This window comes from Eschrichtius robustus, chromosome 18 (genome assembly GCF_028021215.1).
Source record: "Eschrichtius robustus isolate mEscRob2 chromosome 18, mEscRob2.pri, whole genome shotgun sequence".
Classification (NCBI taxonomy): domain Eukaryota; kingdom Metazoa; phylum Chordata; class Mammalia; order Artiodactyla; family Eschrichtiidae; genus Eschrichtius; species Eschrichtius robustus.
The window spans coordinates 58,986,326-58,996,819 of NC_090841.1; positions in this window are offsets into that span (position 1 = coordinate 58,986,326).

A 10,494-nucleotide genomic window follows, 5' to 3' on the forward strand; every position below is an offset into this window, starting at 1 on the left:
GAAAGTTTAGTGTGCCATAAAAGTTTTGGACACAATATACTAGACTACCGATATTTCCTTGAGGCCAACTCTGCAAAAAGTTTTGTTCATTTTTAGTCTTGGATACATCTAGTAGCCATATGTGATATCTGTACTGGGCGCAATGAATGTTTTCAATAAGTGAAGAAAATGGACACAGTTTAGAGAAAGATGTCTAAAATAAGAGATGGGAACGCTAGAATAGATATATTATGTAAGACCAATAACCTACCCTCCAATTATGTTCTCTTTAAGTGTCTAAACATTCTTTTTATTTAAGGCAGTAAGAAATCCACTGAAAAAGGAGACACCAACATCTCTGAGAATCTTGATGGTGGCTGTTCTCTGCATGGTGTGGTTGTCAGTAGGAGGATAATGTACTACTTAATAATCAATGGTATAGTGAGATTTTGAGGTGACAGAGACTAGGTGGCAGCAAAACTAGTATAGTGTGTAGCATGACCTCAGCGTCTATCAGAATAACTTGATCTTCTGGACTCTGTGATGATGACTAAATAGACCATGGTTTTCCTAGAAGAGAGATAGAGCCAACTATGGTGTATCTTGATTTGTATAATTAAAAGGTCAAGAGCTGGTAAGCAGCTATGGCAATGGAAAACTGTGGTCCTTCCTCCAGTCTCCAGATCTAATATAGTTCTTAAATCTAGGTCAGTTCACAAATCCATAGCCTATTTTTTGCAGTTGAGGTCAGGTCCCTTTGGGGAAGAATCATTGAATACAAGGGGGCATGCAGGCATTTTCCAGCATAAATTGATATAGAAAAAGAAAAATGCCAAGGCTTTCAGTTACATGTTTGATAGTTTTTGCTGACACTGGTATCAGGGAACAAGAACACCATTATAGATCTCCAGTTAGAGTGGGAGCTTAAGGAGGACACATGATAAAGATTTTACCTTATTTATTTTTATAGTTGGAGCAAAGGGGTCACTAATACAACTTTGGTTATTTCTTCTGGGCTGAAATTTAATAAATTGGAATTTATATTTTTGCAACTTCTAAAACCCTACCAGTCCCCTGTTCTGTATAGTAAAACATATTAGGGTAAGAAGGACTACATAAAAGCCTAAGAAACTTCTCTTTGCTTCATCAACATAGTAAATCAGCAGCAATAACAATCCATGAGGACTTACAGTGATTAGTAACACTAACAAAAATTTGAAGGTTGCTAATGTAGCTGTGACCACCATACCGTTGAATTGCCTCTCTGGTCTCTGCACAAGCCAGCGGGATAAAAGGTAGATATCTCTCAACCTAATCAAATATTAGCTCCAACTGCAGCTGCTATTTTAGGTATGGTAACTTTTACTGGAACAGAACAACGAAACTTCTGGCACTGGTATGTTAGTAGTGAATTAGTGAATAATTACTTCTTGATATTCATCAGTAGGTAGAATCAAAAGCAATTAATGGTTACCTGGAATGGGCAGTAATACACATTCATTTGTCTTGTCTCCAGGTTGTTAATTCCTTTATTCTCTGTTACAGCTTAGTCTGCAGGGAGTTTGATCATCTTGACATTTCACAGGATTTTTCGTTAGTCTAATATATTGATCACATCATGTTAATTGAATGCAGTGAATGGGAAGTGTCAAATACCCTAAGTTATCTAGATGAATGTATGTCAGAGGTTGGCAGATGAACTTAGCAGAGATTTAATGGCTGTTCACAATGATGAAGTCTTTAGGAGTCCAGTAGTCTGTGATGTTCTGGGATATGCTCTTTATGATAAAGGACAAGTTTTTCCACCTCTCAGCTCCAGTGTACAAGAAAGAGGCACAATACTTGCTGAAGCCCTTTGGAGTTTGGAGATAGCACATACCACATTTGTGATTATAATTAAGACTCATTTATTGGGTGACTCTAAATGTTGTTGTTTTGAGTAAGACTCAGAATATCTACAGCATATCAAGGCTGTAGGGAAAGCAGACTTGTCACTTGGTCCAAATGGCCCAGTGTATTTTATGGTGCCTGAAGTATGCATAATGGATAAGGATGCAGTGTAGTGCCATTGGAAAGGCCTGAAAGGAGAGTCACAACATGAAATCTTAGGGTTCTAGAGCAGGAAAATGACTTTTATAGCCAAGAATTATTCTCTTTGATAAACCTCCTGATATGCTACTAGGTTGTAGTAAAGACAGTAAGTGACTGAAACCAAGCTGCACATTTACCAATTCACAAAGTCTTGCAGACCAGCTGTAATGCATTGTATGATTGAAGTGCCTATTAGAGCTCAGGCTCAAAAATATTCTGAAGTCATAGTAAATGATATGAATACATATAGCTGGGACTCCCATGTCACTTTCCTCTGTTCCTCTTCTTCAACTGAAATCCTGGGCCTCATTGAGGATTTCCTATTACCAACAGGCAGAGTTTAAAAAAAAAAGGCCCTGGCCTTGGTTAAGGGATAGATTAGTGCAATAAGTGGGCATTAGCTAAAAAGAACTGTGGCCATTTTGTAACTCCTCTCCTGGGTGGCACTAAAGAACAGTGGTAAACAGAGATTCTTCTACTGAACAGAGCTAGGAGTAGTGAACTTGCTCATCAAATTAGTATAAGGGGGGAGATAGCTTAAAGTACAGATATATTGACTGTCAGGCAGTGACCAGTAGCTTGGCCAGTTTGCTTAGGAGCCAGTAGAGAAAAATACTGAGAGATTTGATCAAAAAAGTTCTGGGGAAGAGTTAGGTGGGTGGACATATGGGAGTGGGTATAAAGTGTACATACCATTTCGTCTAACATCAATGCCAACAGAGAACATTCACCCTAACAGAAAATCTCGGAAACCATGTGGACAGGAACAGGGCCAAGCTCTTCATGATGTGATATCCATATAGCCACACCTGCCCCGCGTTCAGAAGGGTCCGCACTTGGTTTAATGCTCTTCTGGTACTATCTTGAAATTCATAGGAATTTTTGAATAGGGGTTCTAAGTTTTCATTTTGTACTAGGCCCACAAATTATGTCACCAGTCTCAGACAGGATGACCTGCCCCAGAGATGACAACTAGCCTCTCTCGTATGCGACTCCAGTGTTTATCCCTTGGGCCTCATTAATAAAGTGCCCATTTTGGCAGTGATAGGCACTATTAATGGTTTCCAGTGCTCTATTAATGGCCAGTACTCTGCCACCAGTGCTGATCTTACTACAGGCACTTTAGGATATCCAATCATATAGCAGCTAGAGTTGCCACATAAATATAGGAGGGTGATTTACATTTGAATTTTAGATAAACAACAGTTTTTTTAGTATAAGTATATTCCAGATATTGCACTGGACATATTTATACTAAAAAATACATAGTGTATGTCTGCAATTCAAATCTGACTGAGTATTCTACATTTTGATGTGTTAAATCTGTCAACCCCACCAGCATCACAGACAAACACTAAGTACTCAATTTAGCACAGTCTTTTGGTGATACCATCCAGCTTCCTAGTGTCAGGTTTATTAAATTAACCACTTCCACATTGGAAGTGAAAACAATATATTCTTATAGAAATCAACGCATATTCCAGATACAGAATTTTTCTTCCTTATTTGAAATGTTTCTATCAGTATCATTATTATTTACAGAATGCCTGATGTATGGATATTTTATGCAGCAGATACACTCAGATAAGTCACTGATTATATTTCAAAGTCAGTAAGACAGTGGGCTCTTGACCACAGAATTCACTGACCTTACTATGTTCCCCCAATACAAAGAGGCAAATGGCCTGATAGAATGGTATGATAGCTCGTTGAAGGCTCAGCTAAGATGCCAGCTAGAGAGATCTATGCTTTGGGAGTCGAGTGCTGTCTTCTAGGACGTGGCATATGGATCAAGCTAAGGATCATCATGTCACACTGTATCCTTAGTAGCTAGAATATATTATCTAAAAACAATGGCGGAGGATGGAAATAATCCCTTTTACCATCACTTACGTGAGTCACCTGTATAATCTGTGCTTTCTGTCCCCACCAACTTAGGCTCTTCTTGAGTTGAAGACCTTCATTTCCAGAAGGTCATTCCATTTACCAAGGGACACAATAAAGGTTCCACTGAACTGGAGGGTTATACTACTGTCTAATCACTTTGAATTTATTCTGTTAGCTGATATAGTTAATTCTGATGATCAAGAAGAAATGTCGCTTTTATTCCATAAGGTTCTTGGAGAATTATGTCTACAACCAAGAGGATTCACTCAGGCATTTTTTTGTTTGTTTGTGTACTCAAACAAACAACAAAAGATGATTTCAGCAACAACTTTCAGTATCCAAGGCCTCTGACTTTACAGGAACAAAGACCTTGGAATATTCCTCCAGCAGGCCTGAAAGTATGGAGGATGGATTTTGACAAATTAGAGACTGGGACTTACAAGGTACCGACAAATATATTGTTTACTCCTCTTCTCCTAGGTGTACTACTTTAAGGCATTAGTTTTGAATGATCTTCAAGGAGATACCCAGCATGGCCAAGCAATCAGCTATGTTGTTGGAAAGCTATGGCTGGGATTACAGCAACAGTTCCCATTTTCCTTTCCTTTTATTTCCCTGGAACTATACCCTTCAAGAAAGTTTTAGCGCCAATTTTGACCTAGGATCTGTTATAAAGAAAACTTCATAAATTGAGCTGCTCCTACTTTTTGCTGATTTGGGACTTTTCCTGAATTATTTTATTTCTGAGATTAAATTTTCACCCTCATTTCACTATAAGTGGTCCCCAAACAGAGATTTCATTTACTTATATATAACAATTATATGCCAGTGGTAGAATTTCAACACAACATTGCTTCAATGGCCAAGTGCACTATTTCTTCTCCTACAACTCACTCATATAATTATTATTAGGCTTTATTATTAGCCCAACATAAAACTATTATAATTAACTGTTATGAAAAAACTCATCTTTGGGTTTACATTATACTTTAACATTTTATGATTTTATTTTTGTTAAGGCTTACGTTTGTACTTTTTTAGAATTATGGATTTCCAGATTAACTATTTCAAATCCAAAATACTTTTTCTGTAATATATCTTTGGAGAACCAAAGTCTTACTTTGCAGGCTGCAGAGCTGCCATGCCAGTTAAATGCTAAGTCTCATAGACCTTGAGACACAGGATGTTGATATTTGGGCAGATGTTGAAGAAGCTGAATTTCTAAATCCCAAGCCCATCCTTTCCTCAATAAAGACTTTAACGATTTTATCATGGTCAGTTTACTTGCAAGAAGAATCCTGTTCTTTTCAAGAACAACTTTTCCTACTCATCACTGGGTCCATGTAGTTTTTAATATGAGTTAAGCTCCAACATGATCTAGAGAGAGAATTTTAAGTTTGGCTCCCAAAGAAGATATATCTACACTAAAGGGTCTGATAGATCTTTCTAATTTGTATTAGCTGACTTTGGGAAGCAAAAATAGAAATAGATTCTAAAAGGATTATACAGAGACAGACAATATATGGTTGGAGAGGGTTGAATCAAATTGATTTGGAATTTAATATGTAAACATGAGTTTTTGGATCAAACAAATGGCTTCATTGGTTAATTGAAATCTAGACTCAACACAGGCCTATGGTCAGTGAGGTTGAGGAGCTATACCAGTGCAGAATGAGTCTGAAGGATTAGAGAAACCATACATTGAAATGGTTTTATTATATACAACATGCTCAGTCACTCTAACTACACCCCTTTGGATGGTGTAGATGAAATCCAATTTCAAATAAATAAATAAGTACCTGAACAGAGAAAATTCTAAATACAATTAAATGAAATGAAAGGACTATAGTTTCTTCATTTATACCTGAGTTCTTATGTTCCACTTGTTGTAAATCTCCTCACATCACAGCAGCCATGCAGATCTTATATTGCGTATCTTATATTGATTATTATTTCACTACTTTATCCCCCCCCTCCCTCCAGTTCTCTCTCTCTTGGTATGAAGCGTTCTGGAGCTGGCTAATTTTATATTTTGTATTTTAGCGGTGGCCTTCTGACTTAATTGACATCATCCCATGGTGATATAATAACACTAAAATTATGCTTACATTCTATTAAATATGTTTCCTAATTTGAGAAAAGGAATGCAATAAAAGCCTACATGGCAAAAGGCACCGTTATGTCTTTTTCTTTTGCACTCTTCCACATTTATTCTCCACCTTTCTTTGTGTCCATGAGGCCAACCTCTATGACTGCATCACTCATGCTCCCATATGGACTGGCTTCCAGGTAGTTGGGGTAACATGAGGCCACAGGAAGGATCAGAGGGAAGGAGGAGGGACAGCTCTTGTCCACCCTCCTTGCTGTGGGCAGCACTCTCTTGTTGTGGCTGTGTCCACTCACCTGTATAGCATCCCTTGGGTGACTCTTCTTCTCTGGCTCTAACTCTCACTGGGCTTCAGTAGCATTCAGTAGGTTTACTCCTGTAGGGTTTTTTGTTGTTGTTTTTGTTTCTGTTTTTTCCTGGTGTAAGGCCAGTAAAGGCATATCAGTATCTGAGGCCCTCAATACCCCTTGTTGTTATTTCCCCTAACCCTACCCTTAACTTCTGTAAACATTTCTTTTGTTACAGACTTGAAAAATCTGAGTGGAAATCTATTTCCTGGTGGGACCTTGACTGATAACTGCACCTACCATTTTCAATAAGGTGTTTTTGGAATTGTACAGAAAAATGAGAGGCTGACAAGAATATAGAGATTTCATGTTTTATATTTTGTAACCTTAACCCTGACCATGGGAGAGGTTTCTCATACTTTGAGCTCTTCAAAAGAATCTATATAAATCCAAGGTTTCTCCTTATAATTCTTGTTTTCTTTGAACTTGCTAAAGTTTAAATCCCTGCAACAGTGCCAAGCAGGGGGGCTCCAAACAGACCTCTGCTGTCTTAATAAAAGGAACAGAAAAAGGAGAGAAAAAATAATGAAGTAAAAGGTCCTGAGAAGTGACTCAATTGTGAGATTCTGGGATGCTTGCAGGGAAAAAAAAAAAAAGTAATAATAGTCACTGAAAGCTTATATTTCATTTAAAATACAATCTTTTAGATGTTATTTGTTTGCAATACTTATGGAAAATTAGACCTATAGGTATATTTTTTGTTTATTTTTAAGAATTTATATCTCAGATTTTATAATGGGGATAATAACACTGTGCTTTAAACTTGCACAATGACAACTGTGAAATACAAGTGTTCTAATCTCTGTAGGAAATCACAAGAGCTGTAGGAGAATCGTGTCATTATATAAAGTAATAGAAATCCTGGACTTATTATTTTTAAAACTTTGATCTATCTAGCCAAATAGGTTAATAAAATAAGGGACTAAGGGTGGATATCTCTTCTAGTGAAAAGTCTAAAAACAGAGTACAGATGTACAATTCTGAACCATTATAGGTTTAAAGAGCCATCTGCAGCTTAAAGGCAAGTTTTATCCACATAAAGACCCAACAGGGTGCTGATGGGTGCCTGGCTTGCCATGTTACTTACATTTCTTGAAGTAAAGGATTATGATTAGAATATCTTGGTTGGATACTGTTGGGAAAGTGAAGTTTCTGATAGTTTTGTTCACAAGAGCAAAGCTAATAATGTCTCATCAAAATTAACCAATGTAAAAAGCCGCCTATAGAATGCACCTGCAAGTGGATTTCAGCCTCATTTTTGTGATGATCTGTCTACACATTAGATACTGTTCAAACATAATGGTAGAAAAGGCCTACCCAAACTTGGATTAAAGAATTAGAATTAGTCATGCAATATGACATCCTATCATAAAACTTTAATCTCAACTTCTGGCTTTTCTATGTTGTTCTGTATAATGAAAGTCATGACTTTGGGAAAGAATTTTTTTCTACACATCCATAATTTCAAAAGCATGAGGAAGAATTACCATGTGACATCAGGTTAATGATAGAGCACTTGTCAACTAATATTGTGATCTAAGGTAAAAGATATCTTTAATGCAATATTATTCTATACCTGATGTTATATTTTTAATTGCTTTATAAATCTTTACCTGATTTGTGTTATTTAAAAAATTTTTATCAACATATATAAAAATTAGAATAATAAGGTGATAACCATTCTTAACTACTCTTCATGTTTTAAATTGTAACATATATTGGGGGTTCTAAGATTACAGTACCTTCTTCATTATATTTAGTTTACTGAAATATAGGTAGCAAGAGATTTTCTTATCAAACTATAATCTTTATTTTTGGAAAGATCTTCTTTCTGAGTCCATTTTCTTTACAATAATGAACAGAATAGGACAATCTAAAAGAACACCTGAAGCTTCTCTCTCTCACATTCCTGAACTTAAATGCAAAGGTATCACATTATGCTTCACACCTCTGGACCCTACCTTCAAATGTTTATCTCTTTATTGATTTAGGATGTGGAACAATTCACCATCATGTTCGTCGAGTATAAAATACAGAAAATAATAGTGTTAAACTCATTAAGAGAAGGATAAATGATATAATGCTTATAGAATGTTTAACATATTGGCTGAAACATATTGTCACTGTTTAAATCAGTGGCAAAATTTAAGAAGAATCCTGTGTTTCCCAGAGTAAGTGAAATCCCAGGAATTTCCTAAATTTTCAAAAGCCTACAGGCCAAATATCTCCACTCATCATCTCATGGGATCTTCCAGCTATCTGAATTCTTTCATAGTTTTACTCCTGATAATGTCCTTGAGCTCAACCCTTGCTCTTTATGCACTTACCATGCTGGAATGCCAGTCCCTGAAGATGAGTGATGGTAGTGACAGGAACATCTTCATTACTATACTCATGGCAGAGTATATCTACCATATCTACCTCTACCTTATTCAGACAGGAAGAAATGTAGATTATTAATCTGAGGCAGACAATTAACTTGAAATATGAAAGGGCCTGTTGCCTTTTCCTTTTATATGACACCCTAAACTTGAAGGGTGAGGGAAGCCTTATCAAATTCTAAAGTAATTATTTAGGGGACATAGCATCAAGTGTAAAAGAAAAAGGACTAAGACATATTTTCAAATCACAGAATCTATTTTTCTTCCCAATGTCTGAGGTGAGTTAAAGTTTATGGAAAAGGGGGGATAAAAGTAGAAAGGTAGGTAAGAAGAGAATTTTCTTTTCTTTTCCTTTCTCTTTCTTTTTTTTTTTAAGTGAGGAAAGGCAACAAGTAAAGTACAGTGTAGGATGTCCTTCCACTGAATCTCAGTTCTCTGCTGCCACATGCATGTGCATGAAGACCCAAATTTCCTGCAGGGGTCCAATACCACTTCATCAGAATACACTTGGAGAAGAAAACTGGAGCTGGTGGTGGAGCTAAGGCAGAAAGCTGAGGCAGGGTTACACCTATGCAAAGCTGGCTGCCACAGCAATGTCTGTAATAAAAGGTGGGCCATGCAGACAAATGGGAGAGGGACATAAGAGATGTGTGATACATTCATCATGCTTCAGCTTCCCTGGACATTTCTTAGTTTCTCAGTGGTGCTGAGCCACTTCCACAATTTTGGTCTCTGCAATGGCTGGCCCTTGTGCTTGGAATGCTTCCCTTGAATGCTAGATGAGTAGATTCTCATTAATATTCAAATTTCAGTTTAAGAAAGTATCCTCTTGCCTCTCAATATAAGTGTCCACCCTATCTGTATGAAATCATTGCTTTTATTACTCAGTATAGCACTCATCAGCTTTGTACTTGTACATTAATATAGTTTTGCTTATTTTCTCTCTCCCTTAATTTAATGCTACATATAGTGCCCTCACTTGTGTTCCTTACTACATCCCAGTCCTAAAGCAATACAAGACATAAAATATTCTCTCAATGAATATTTTGCAAATCAAATGCATAGATGTATATTTTTCTAAACAGTAAGGAGACATATCTACCTTGCCAATATATTAACCTGGAAAGAGAGTGATGAGCTCTGGTGATGAGCAGCACCTTTAAGATCTGAGGGGAGTTAGGAATCCCATGAAGGTACACAGGTCTCACCCAGTCCTCATATTCATGTTTTGCCCATGGTGAAAGGTTTGAAGAGTTTCCATGTCAACATCAGGAGCCAGCAGGGAAGCAGAGAGGAAACACTGGACCAATATGTAGTCTCCTCTTCTCCCACAAAAAATAGGTGGCTATTCATGAATAGCTTGTCAACTCCCTCCTGGTGCACTGATACACAGAATTGTATTCTCTAGTTGTTTAAAAATGGGACCTGGAGAAGCTTAAGGAAAGACTAAGGGACAACGTTTGACCTGTACTGGGACTGATTTATTTATCCAGAGTAAATCATTTTGAAATCATTTTCAAAATGCCTGGATTGGTTGAATTTACATTTTAAAAAGTCAGGTGCTGTTGAATAAAATCTTCAAAGAATCCATAAATTAATTTAAAATATTGGCAACATTTAGAATCTAATTTTATGTAATTCATCGATTATTTATAGGTTCATATTCAGTTTATTCAAGTAGGACATTATGGTTGTTTTCTCT